Source organism: Microcebus murinus, chromosome X, assembly GCF_040939455.1.
Source record: "Microcebus murinus isolate Inina chromosome X, M.murinus_Inina_mat1.0, whole genome shotgun sequence".
Lineage (NCBI taxonomy): Eukaryota > Metazoa > Chordata > Mammalia > Primates > Cheirogaleidae > Microcebus > Microcebus murinus.
Window position 1 is genome coordinate 57,357,233 of NC_134136.1, and position 13,254 is coordinate 57,370,486.

Below are 13,254 nucleotides of genomic sequence, written 5' to 3' on the forward strand. Positions count from 1 at the left end.
TCAGTGGATTTTGGGTAGAATGTTCTGTAAATGTCAGTCAGACCCAATTGTTCTAGAGTTTTGTTTAAGTCCATTATTTCTTTATTAATTTTCTGTTTGGAGGATCTGTCTCATGCCGTCAGTGGGGTGTTGAAATCTCCGGCGATTATGGAGCTGCTATTAATCCATTTGCTTAGCTCCAGTAAGGTTTGCTTTATGAATCTGGGTGCACCTAATTTGGGTGCATATGTATTTAAAATTGTTATGTCTTCTTGATGAACTGTGCCCTTCACCATTATATAATGACCCTGTTTGTCTTTCACTACTTTTGTTAGTTTAAAAACTAAATAGTCTGAAATTAGAACTGCCACACCAGCCTTCTTTTGGCTTCTATTTGCTTGGAATATTGATCTCCACCCTTTTATTTTTAGTCTATATGCATCCTTGCAGGTTAGATGTATTTCCTGAAGACAGCATATACTTGGCCTGTATTTTCTTATCCATTCAGCCAGCCTATGTCTCTTGAGTGGAGAGTTTAAGCCATTCACATTTATTGAGAGAACTGATAGGTAAGGTAGATTACTGTTCATTCTGTTGGGTTGGATGTTGTTGCTATGAGTTCTGTCTTGAGCCATTGTAATATCTGGCCTTTAATATCTTTGGGTTTTGGTTGTTTTTATATTCGTGGGTTATTATTATGATGTTCCGTACGTAATGCTGTTTTAAGTACTTCTTGTAGGGCTGGTCTTGTCTTGGTGAATTCTCTGAGCCTTTGCTTGTCTGAGAATGTTTTTATTTCTCCTTCATATACGAAGCTTAGTTTTGCAGGGAATAATATTCTAGGCTGGGCATTGTTTTGTTTCAAAAGAGTGAGAATGGGGCCCCAGTCTCTCCTTGCTTGTAAGGTCTCATTAGAGAAGTCTGATGTTATTCGAATTGGCTTTCCCTTGTATGTTACTTGCTTCTATTGTCTTACAGCTCTTAGAAGAACCTCTTTGGTTGATTCTTTGGTCAATCTGATGACTGCATGTCGTGACGTCTTCCTGTTTGCATTGAATCTCCCAGGGGTCCTCTGAGCTTCTTGAACTTGTATATCAAGATTTTGAGCAAGGCCTGGGAAATGTTCCTCTATTATATCTTCAAACAGCTTGTCCAACCCTTGAGTGTTGTCTTCTTCCCCTTCTTGTAACCCTATGACCCTCACATTAGGTTTCTTCACATAATCCCACAGCTCTTGTAGGCTTTGCTCTTTTCTCTTGTTTCTCTGCTCTATTTCTGTGACTGATTTGTTTAATTGGAGGGTGTTATCTTCAAGCTCTGAGATTCTTTCTTCTGTTTGATCTACCCTGTTCTTGAGACTTTCCACTGTATTTTGTAGTTCCTTGAATTGATTCTTCATTTCCAGGAGTTCGGTTACACTTTTCTTCATTGTGTCTATTTCTTTTCCCATATCCTGGAGGCTTTTTGTGGTTTCTTTATGTTGGTTATTGAGTTGTTGTTTCAGTTCAGTGAGTGTTCTTATGATCCACATACGAAATTCCTCTTCTGTCATATTGGTTGCCTGATTTTGGTTGGTGTCCGTTTCTAGGGGGCTGGTGCTCCTCTTTGGGGGTGTGTTTTCCGTTTGGTTCTTCATATTTCCTGAGTTCTTTCGCTGATTTCTTCCCATGTCGATCAGTTGTTGTTTCTTTCCTTAAGTTATTGTTTGGGTATTCACACACCTTGTTTAGTTTCTGAGGCGTTGGGTGGTGTCTGTGGGTGAAATTGGACCACTCCCTGTATAATGAGTCAGTGGGTGCCGTGAAAAGGCTGTGCAGGATGCCGTCCCTGTCAGTAGGTGGCGTTTGCTGGGAGGAACAGGCTATGCTGTTGATTTTGTGTAAGCCTGCCCTCTGGCTGTTAGCAGGGGTCAAAGTTCTGTACTCTGCTTCCAGAGAAAGCTGTCAGGGCGGGGCTGGAATGGTCCTGCTCAGCCAGAAAGTCTGTGTGTGGGGGTGGGGCTGTCTGAGACCCTTAGTCTGTGCCGGCCTCGCTTCTTTCCACCCTCCCCAACTCTGCAGCTACTCCTGGGCCTCTGCCAGCAGGCCAGACCACAAGCCACCAGGCCTCCCCGGACCGTGATGCCGGCGGGGAGGTTCCCTGCACAGGAACGCCACCTGGGTTGGGCGCACGGACTCCTCCTGGGAGGAGGGTTGCCCTCTAGGACGCCGATCCGCCCCTGGAGGCACACACACCTCAGTAGGCTGTTCACGTATAACCTTTCTGTGCCCTGGGCAATGCTAGCCCTCGGTGCAGGGGTTCTGGTCTGCAGGTCCGACCTCTGGGTCCCAGAGTTCAAACTGTATCCCCACCAGGGAGAGGATTCCTGGTCCCAATTCACCCACAGGGAGCCCAAGCTGGGTCTATGTCTCTCAGCCTCTGAGTCGGCACCGTTCTCCTGGGAACTCAGTGCCAGCAGCACCTGGGAGGGCTGGCGGGTAGGGAGCTCACAGTCTGAGTTCCCCTGAGTCAGCTGTAGGGTCCCAAGAGGGAAGGTCCCGTTCCCTGGAGGTGCCTCTGGCTGGTGGCTGTATTGTCTCTCTGGGCAGCCGTGGGTAGGGTCGGTGGAGGGGAGGAGGAGGCAATATGGCGCCTGCCACACAGCTCGGGTCTGTGCACACGGAGGTGCCCGGAGGAAGTTGGGAACCTGGTGCCACGTCTGCTACAGGCTCACCGCTGGCTGGCGGCGGCAGCGGTCTCTGGGCTGGTGTCCGCAGGTCTCTCCACTCGCTGGGGAGCCCACCAGCAGTCCAGAATGCAGGGGAGGGGAAACAGCAAATCCACCTACCCTTGCTGCTGGTCTCCGAGCTGCTCCGGTGGTCTCAGCCTCCAGTTCTCCTCCGCAGCCTCCTCCCGTGTTGTCTCCCGGGGTCTCAGGTACCCCTCCCTCCGGCCCTTGTCCCCTGTATGCTCGTCTTCTTGCTTCTTTCCTCTAATTTCTGCTAGAATCTGTCTTTTCTGCAGAGAGACTCTGTTTGGCGGTGTTATTCGTCCGCCATCTTGCTCCTCCCCCCCCCAAGGCTTTATTAAGATATCGGGTTCTTCTTTTGGTATATTATTGTTTCTGTGCCCTATTACTTCACACTTAGTGTCCTTTACATTGTCTCATATTTTTTTCAAAATTCCTTATTTGCTGAGTGTCCACAGTGTGCCAGGCCTTGTGCCAAGTTCAAGCAGTGGTGGCACTGGCGAAGTGGTGGGATTGGGGGAGTAGTATAAAATACAAAGTTGAGTTGGCTAGACCACCTTTTCTTGAAGAGCTTGAGATTTATTGGGACAGACAGAACACTGATCAAAAATAGTGAAAGATGATAAAACAGAAGTCTAAACACAATGCCATGGGATTCCAAGGGAAAAAGAAGTTGATCAGCTGCCTGGATATTAGGGAAGCCTTCACAAAGGATAGGACACTTGAGTAGAGGCTTGATTGATAAGTAGATGTTTACTATGTTGAGATGAGGAGAAAAGTTATTCTGGGCAAAGTGAACAAAGGTACAAAAATAGGAAATATGGCTATATTCTTGTGGAATGGTGAGAAAGCCTTTGTAAGAATTAAATCTACTAAAAAGAATCGTGCAAGCTAATCTCTGTAGAAGGGTGCCTTGCCCAAAGATGGCATAGAGGCTGATCCTCACTTACTTTGTGCTTGACAAGTCACACATTCTCAGGAGGAGCTATGTTTTTCTTGAGAAAGGGTCTTATTCTATAAGCTATTATTGTCAGAGGACTCAGTCTGTCCACTACTTCTCTTCTGTCTTTGAGCTTCATCCCAGGGTAGTATACGGAATTATCCCCCTCCCAAGATATTCTCAGCCACAAATCAGATGCCAGTGGCAGATTTATCCCATGAATCTTTGCCAGGACCTAAAATTGATGGCCTTTACTTTTTTTTCTGGAAAACCTGAAACACTCTGGAGAAGGAACAAACAAGACGCCCTCTTCTGGAGGCTCCTTGTGGCTTTGGAGAGCAGAATGTCCAAGAAGTTCAGAATGATTTGGGGGAGTCAAGGAGGGGGTAGGGAGAGAGGCAGTTGGTAGATAATGCAAAGAAAAATTATTCCAATCATGAAACATTAATGCATTTAATGTATAATTAAACTCAACCAGTAGCACCTATTTCTCCCACCACCAAGTACACACACACACACACACACACACACACACACACACACACACACACACAGGTATGTACACATGTATCTTTCTGGGGAAGAAAAAGAAAAGGGAGCAGAACTAGAAGCTGATGTCCTATCTCCCAATATCCTAAAGCTGTATGTCAGAAAATAAGCCCTCGCCGGGCGCGGTGGCTCACGCCTGTAATCCTAGCACTCTGGGAGGCTGAGGCGGGAGGATTGCTCGAGGTCAGGAGTTCGAAACCAGCCTGAGCAAGAGCGAGACCCCATCTCTACTATAAATAGAAAGAAATTAATTGGCCAACTAATATATATATAAAATTAGCCGGACATGGTGGTGCATGCCTGTAGTCCCAGCTACTCGGGAGGCTGAGGCAGCAGGATTGCTTGAGCCCAGGAGTTTGAGGTTGCTGTGAGCTAGGCTGACGCCACAGCACTCACTCTAGCCTGGGCAACAAGCGAGACTCTGTCTCAAAAAAAAAAAAAAAAAAAAGAAAAGAAAAGAAAATAAGCCCTAATAGGAATGTAAAATCTCCTTCCTGCTTTCCCCCACCCACCCTACCACTTTCCTCGTGTTTTTAGCAGGCTTGCTCTAGCAATATTGGGGATGACTGTGAGATGGCAAAGCTTGTCATGCCCACTATAGCCATTGCTCCCTTGGCCCCAGATGTTACAACTTGTTGTTGGTCTTTTACCACCAGCACCCCTAACTTGGAGGCAAGGTGACTTTGTGCCTCCTTATGTCTTTGTAGAGACTCCTCAGTGTTCTATATTCCAACTTCTGTGATCTTGATCTTCACTTATCAGCATAAAGTCGGTCTCTTCATCTCTGAAACATTAATGTTATTAATAATATCTATCTCAGAGGGGTTTTTTGTAAGGATTAAATGAGATGTTTTGGGGAAAGCACCCAACACAGTGCCTGACACATAATACAAACCCACTAAATGTTATTGATTACTGTCTATTTCACACAGGTGCAAGTCCAGTCAAACAGTTAATAAAAGACTGAGTAGGGATTTCAATCAAAGTTTTAAGACTTGGTCTAATTTATTAGCTAGTGGATCTTTCCACTTATTTTAGAAGGAAACTTTGGGTTTCTTTTCAGTTTACCTTCTGAGTTTCTACTCTGTGTAAGGTGCTGGGCTCAGCATTGGAAATACCAAGATGAATAAGACATTATTCCTGCCTTTGGGGAGTTCATAGTCTCATGGAAGAGAATAGTGAACAAATAGATAATTACAATGCAAAAAGATAATGCTGTTATAGTCAAATGCAAGACTCTGTGGAAGCACAGATCAGAGACAATTGGCTCAAAATAGTGATAAAGGGAAAAATTCCAGCATGAGATGCCACCTGAGACGTGTCTTGGCAGATGAGTGGAAATTGGTCTTGTGTAGGGGAGAGGCACAAGTGTGTGGCTGGTAGGAGTTGTGGATAGAGATCCAGGTATAGGCTAAGGTGCTGGAATAAGTAAGATCCTAATGTAGATGCTACCTTAGGGCTGAAGCACAAGGAATGAGGCAGGGGATGGATCTAGAGACTCTGGCAGGGTTCAGATCATGAAAGTTCTTAGACTCCAGATTTTGGAGTCTTTTTCCTGAGAATAACAGGGAGAATTGATTGGTTTTAAATGGGACAATGATGTAGTTGGGTATGATGTTTAAAAAGACTTGGGCAGGCATACCACATAAGAGATTATTGTAGTAGTGCAGGCTGTATGTAAAGTTGGCTTTTACCAAAGTATTAGTAGCAGTGGAAATGCAGAGTATATATCTGATAGAATATATATTTAGTAAACAGAATGTACTGGACAGGACAGAACTTGTTAATGGATTGGATATGAAGGATGAGGAAAAAAGAGAAATCCAGTGTTACTCTAAGAGTTTTGGCCTAAGCAACTGTATAAATGATAGTGGCCTTCAGTAATACTGGGAATACAGAAGAAAATTTTTCCTACTCTTTCATTTTGCACATGAGAAAACTGAGTCCCTCATGGGGGAAGCTGTATGTTCAAGGTTGCACAAAAAAATAGCAACAAGTGGGGGGGGCTCATTTTTTATCTAGTTTTTGTCCAATATTTTTTACATTGCACCAAAAAGTTCCTCAGCTCAGCAGTCTTTGTACATTGGTAAGAGATAAATGAATCAAATTAACATCAGAAGCCCAATATCAAAGCAGGGAGGGTAGATGCTTAGGTCATAAATCTACAGTTTTGTCAACATGACTCACATTAAAAAGAATTTATTCACTAGGCATTGATTTTTTTTTACTTTTAGCAGTGAACTTACAATGAGTGATTTCATATAAAACAAAGCACACTACCCTTGGTATTTAACATGAGAAGAATTATAGCCTAGTCAGGAGGAGATGTGATTCCCAATCATGGTGTAAGGTCTGGCTAAAAAAGGAGAAGTAGTTTTCATACTCTAAGAGTCTCAGTCTTCATCAACCTCCTGTCTGGAGAAGGAAATATTCATTAACCCAACATATATCTGTTGAGGGCCCACTGTGTTCTAGGCACTGTTCTAAGCATTGGGAATATGTTGGTGAACGAAATAGACATATGTAACTAACTTAACTGAGTTTAAGTTTTAGTGGAGGAAAAAGACAATTAAACAGTAAACTCCATGTGTAAATGAAACATACAGTGTGTTTGATAGAGAAAAATGCTAAGGAAAAATATAAAGCAGTTGTTATGGGTTTGAATTGTTCCCTCAAAAATTCTTATGTTGAAATCCTAACTTCCAGTATCCCTTGCATTTGGAGGCAAGGGATTCATAAGGTTAATTAATTTAAAAGAGGGTCATTAGAGTGAGCCCTAATCCAATAGGACTGATGTCCTTATAAGAAAAGAAAATTTGAACTTGCAAATATACAGAGGGAAGGCTATATAAAAACATAGAGAGAAGACAGCCATCTACAATCCAAGGAGAGAGACCTCAGAAGAAACCAAGCCTGGTTGATGTCAGACTTTCAGTCTCCAGAACTGTGAGACAGTAAGTTTCTGTTTTCTTAGCCATCCAGTTTGTGATACTTTCTTTTTTTTTTTTATTTCGGCATATTATGGGGATACATTTGTGATACTTTCTTATGGCAGTCCTAACAAACTAATACAGCATGGAAAGAGCATAGGGAGTACTGGGGTGGGACTCAGGTTGCAACTTTACCTAGAAAGGTAAGGTGATATTTAAGCAAACAATTTGGAGGAAATGAAGGAGCATCACACAGAGAGATCTGGGGAAGAATGTTCCAAGAAGAGGAGACAGCAAGAGCAAAGGCCCTGAGATGGGAGTGTGCCTGGTGAGTTTGAGGAACAGCAAAAAAGACCAGTGTGGATAAAGCAGAGGAATTAATGGAAAATTTAGGCGATGAGTTCAGAGAGTTAATATATGGTAGACCAGATCATGTAGAACATTTTAGATATATGGAATTTTTCTGTCAGTGATATTTAGATCAAGCCACTGTGGAAAATAGTAATATTAGGTTATTAAGTATGAGATGTCTGATTTCCTTACTAAGTTTGACAATCGATATCTCTGACATTTCATTTTGACACTTCTTGTTTTATTTTTATTATGAAGCTACATCGTCATTCTTTCAAATGCATGGTTTGGCTTGTGATAATGTTTCAAATTTTTTTAGATCAATTTTTGTGAAACCATGGATAAATAAACAATTAATGTTATTTTTGAATATGAGTTCTGTCATGGAATCGATGCAACTCAGACAGCTTGAAATATCAATGAAGTGTTTGGGAATGATGTGGCTAATTAATGCACAGTACATCAATGGTTTGAGAAGTTCTGTTCTGGTGATTTTAATCTTGAAAATGAGCCACATGGGCAACCTGAGACCAAGGTGGATAATAATGAGCTAAAAGCTGTAGTAGAAATGAATCCATCTCAACCTATGCGTGAATTAGCAGCAAGGTTTGACATTACTATTCCAATAATATTGGACCATTTAAAACAAATGGGCAAGGTAAAGAAGCTGGATACATGAGTACCACATGACTTAAATGAGTATCAGTAGAGAAATCATCTTGAAGCTTGCATTTCTTTGCTGTCATGACATAAAGGCAAACCATTTCTACACCGTATTGTTACGTGTGATGAAAAATGGATTCTTTTTGACAATAGCAAGCATTCAGCACAATGGTTGGATAAAGAGGAAGTGCCAAAACACAGCCCAAAACTGAATATTCATCCAAAAAAGCTAATGGTGTCTGTTTGGTGGCCCAGGGCTGGTATTATCCACTAAAGCTTCATGAAACCTGGTCAATCGATTACAGTGATATCTACTGCAACTAGTTTGATGAAATGATGAGGATGCTATCATTATGCAGCTGAGATGGGTCAATAGAGATAGGCCTATCCTCTTGCAAGACCACATGTTGCAAAAACAACACTGCTGAAACTATAGCAGTTGGACTTGGAAACTATCTGTCATCCACCATATTCACCAGACCTTGTACCAACTGACTACCACTTCTCCCAGGCTTTGGACCACTTCTTGCAAGGAAAAATAATCAATTCTCAACAGCTGTGGAAAACACCTTTCAAGATTTCATTCCTACTTGCTCTCCAGGCTCCTTTGCTTTTGACATAAACAAGCTACTGCTAAGATAGCAAAACTGTGTCAATATTTTAGGCACATACTTTGATTACTTATACTGCTTCTTCTTTGAGATATAATAAACTATGATTTTGATTTGAAATTGTACTTTTCATATTTAATGATGTAATAGGTTTGTGAATTCCCCAACATGTTAAAGATAGAATTATCATATGATCTGCAACTTCTGCTCAAAAGAATTGAACTTATACTCAAAAGAATTGAAAACAGATGCTTGAACATGAATCTTCATAGCATATAATTCACAATAGCTAAAAAGTGAAAACAACCAATTTATCTAACAATGGATAACTGGATAAAACAAAATGTGTTATATCCATATAATCAAACATTATTCAGCCATAAAAACAAATAAAGTACACTCCTGTAGTTGTAGGACTGCTACAGCATGGAACACCATACTAAGTGAAAGGAGCCAGTCACATAAGTTTCCATTTATGTGAAATTCTTAGAGTAGGCAAATCTATAGAGGCAGAAAGGAGACTTGTGATTGCCAGGGGCTGGGTAGAGGGGGAAATGGGAAATGATTGCTTAATGGGTATGGATTTTCCTTTCCGCATGATTAAAATGTTCTGGAACTAGGTGGTGGTGATAATCGCACAACTTTGTGAATGTACTAAGATTCACTAATGGGACATTTTATGTTATGTGTATTTTACCATGTATTAGTCAGGGTTCTCCAGAGAAACAGAACCAATTGGATATATATTGGATGGGTAACAACTTCACACTTCCTTTGTCTTTTTGTTCTATTCAGGTTCTCAGTAGATTGGATGATGCCCACCTGCATTGGTGAGGTTGATCTCTGTTCAGTCTATCAATTCAAATACTAATCTCTTTTGAAAACACCATCACAGATACATCCATAAATAATGTTTCACCGGCTATCTGGGCATCCCTCTACCCAATCAAGTTTCCATATATAATTTTTTTTTAATTTAAAGATATTATGGGGGTACACATGTTTTGGTTACATGTTACAATTTTGCCACACACAAACCATGATTAGAGGCATGCCCTTTCCCCCCTACAATGCTCACCGCATCTATTAGTTGTGAGTTTCCCCCAACCCCAGCCCCCATTCCTCAAAGAATATTACTACCGTGTGAGCACCTTAGTGTTGATCAGTCAGTGCCAATTTGATGATGAGTACATGTGGAACCTATTCTTCCATTCTTGTGATATCTCACTTGGGAGGATGGGCTCAAGCTCTATCAAGGAAAATATAAGAGATGTTAGATTATCGTCATTTTTTATAATTGAGTAGTATTCCATTATATACACATACCATATTTTGTTAATCCACTCATGGATTGACAAGCAGTTGTGTTGTTTTCACATCCTTGCAATAGTGAACTGTGCTGTCATAAAACATTCGAGTGCAGATGTCTTTATTATAGAATGACTTTTGTTTCTTTGGGTAGATGCCTAATAGTGCTATTGCTGGATCAAATGGTATTTCTACTTTTAGCACTTTGAGGTAGCTCCAAATTCTTTTCCACAGAGGTTGCACTAATTTTCAGTCCCACCAGCAGTGTGAGAATGTTCCTGTTTCTCCACATCCTCGCCAGCATTTGTTGCTTTGGTATTTTTTGGTAATGGCCAATCTCACTGGGGTTAGGTGATATTTCATTGTGGTTTTGATTTGCATTTTCCTAATGATTATGAAGAAAACCCCCAAAGCAATCACAGCAGCAACAAAAATAAATAAATGGAACCTGATCAAATTAAAAAAGTTTTGCACAGCCAAGGAAACTATCATTAGAGCAAATAGACAGCCTACAGAATGGGAGAAAATATTTGCTCTCTACACATCCGATAAAGCACTAATAACAATAATTTATCTAGAACTCAAAAATATCAATAAGAAAAAAATCAAACAACCCCATTAATAAATGGGCAAAAGACATGATCAATATATAAAATTAACCATCACATACCACAATAAAAATATTGAGATACAAAGTAGTATTTTGAACAGAGGAGTGCAGTGATTTGAAATATATTTTTAAAAAACATTCTGGCTGCTCTGTCAAGATGGAACTTAGAGGTGAGTGGCAAGAATAGAAGCACTATAATAGTGTTCTATGTAACCAAAAATATTTGTACCCCCATAATACTTTGAAATAAAAAAAAGAAAAAATAACTTTGGCACTAAGAACAGAAGCATTTTATGGAGTAAATTGAGATGCACATCTATTAAAGTTTATGAAGACTATAAAAATACAAATATAGGTTCTGAAAGTACTGTCCAAGCAAATGTATATTAGAAAATCAAGTAGAACCTAAATGACCAGAATGTGGATGTGAGTCAGCTAAATTATGATCTTAATGGGCAACAGCCAGCAAACATATCTTGAGATCTGTCACATAAAGGCTGGGCCACAAATTCTTTCAATTTTAGGTTAGTCTCAAAACATGGTACCAATTTCTGTGAGCATATTCTAAAAAATTACTTGAAGAAGTTAGGAAAGGTCCATGGGATATTAACAAATAACTCTAGAAAAATATGAAACAGTCCTAAGCAGAAAGGTTTGAAAATAATTTGGTTTCTTAAACCTAGAAAAAGTGAAGGTGATTTTATCTTACCTTTAAATGAATGAGAGTTTTCTATTTCTGGTCTTTCATTGCAGTAGTAAACTAAGCAAGAAAAAATGGCCTAAATTTAAACATAGATGTGATTTTAATTAGTTAACTGTGAGGTAAAATCTTCTTTAAAGCAGGGTGATGAAACACTGGGGACATGTCATTTTGACTTTGGAAATTTGTAAGAAAATGCTAATAGCAGTTATCCATTTTAAGTGCCTTAAATTTTCCATAAAGCTCTTCCATGGTTCCTGCACCATACTAAAGCCAATTGAAGGAAAGAATTATCATTCTACTGAAAAAGCCCAAATACCCACCCATGGGAAAGTGAATGAATAAATTGTGATTTTTTTTCACACAGTGGAATATTATACAGCAGTCAAAATCATGGGTTATAGTAAAACACAGCAGTATAAACTTTTTTTTTTAGCAGTATAAACTTTTATAAAGTTTAAAGATATTAGGTCATTAAATATGAAATATCCTATTTTGAGTCAAAGGTTTAATTTATTATATCTCAAACAAGAAGCAGTACAATTGATCAAAGTATGCAACTAAGCTACTGACACGGTTTTGCCATCTTAACAGTAGCTTGTTTATGCCAGTAGTGAAGAAGCTTGGAAAGCGAATGGTGATGAAATCTCAAAAAGTCTTTTCCACAGCTTTCTGAGAATTAAATATTTTTCCTTGCAAGAAGTGGTCCAACCCCTGGGAGAAGTGGTGGTCAGTTCGTGCAAGGTCTGATGAATACAGTGGATGACAGAGTTTCCAAGTCCAGCTTCTGTAGTTTGAACAGTGGTGTTTTTTTGCGACATGTAGTCTTGCAAGAGGGTTGGCCTGTCTCTACTGACCAATCTTGGATGTTTAATCACAAGCATCCTCATTATTTCAACCAATTGCTTGCAGTTGACATTGCTATGATTGATTGAGCAGGTTTCATGAAGCTGTAGTGAATAATGCCAGCACTAGGCCACCAAACAGATGCCATTAGCCATTTTGGATGAATATTTTGTTTTGGACTGTGTTTCAGCACTTCCTTTTTATCCAGCCATTGTGCTGAATGCTTGCAATTGTCAAAAATAATCCATTTTTCATCACATGTTAACAATATGGTGTAGATATGGTTTGCCTTTATGTCGTGACAGCAAAGAATGACAAGCTTCAAGATGACGTCTCTTCTGATGCTCGTTTAATTCATACAGAAGCCATCTATCCAGCTTATTTACCTTGCAGAATTGTTCAAATGGTCCAATATTATTGGAATAGTAATGTCAAACCTTGCTGCTGATTCATGCGTAGGTTGAGATGGATTCGCTTCCACTGCAGCTTTCAGCTCATCATTATCCGCCTTGGTCTCAGGTCACCCACATGGTTCATTTTCAAGATTAAAATTACCAGAATGGAACTTTTTGAACCACTGCTGTACTGTGTGTTCATTAGCCCATCCTTTCCAAACACTTCATTGATATTTCAAGCTGTCTGTGCTGCATTGGTTCCGCAAAAGAACTCATATTCAAAAATAACATTAATTTTTGACATATTTATGGTTTCACAAAAATTGCTCTAAAAAATGTTAAAGATAATCACAATCTAAAACATGTGTTTCAAAGAATGAGAATGTATCTTCACAATTAAAAAAAAAACAAGTGTCAAAGTGAAATGCCAGAGATATCATCTGTCAAAGTTAGTACTTAAGGAAATTGGACATTCCATACTTAATAACCTAATAACTAAAATTTTTAAAATACTTTTTAGGAATTTAGGTAGATACAATATAACTATATAAATGGTAGTCAGGAGGCTGTGTGCAGTGGCTTATGCCTATAATCCTAGCACTTTGGGAGGCCAACGCGGGAGGAACACTTGAGGTCAGGAGTTC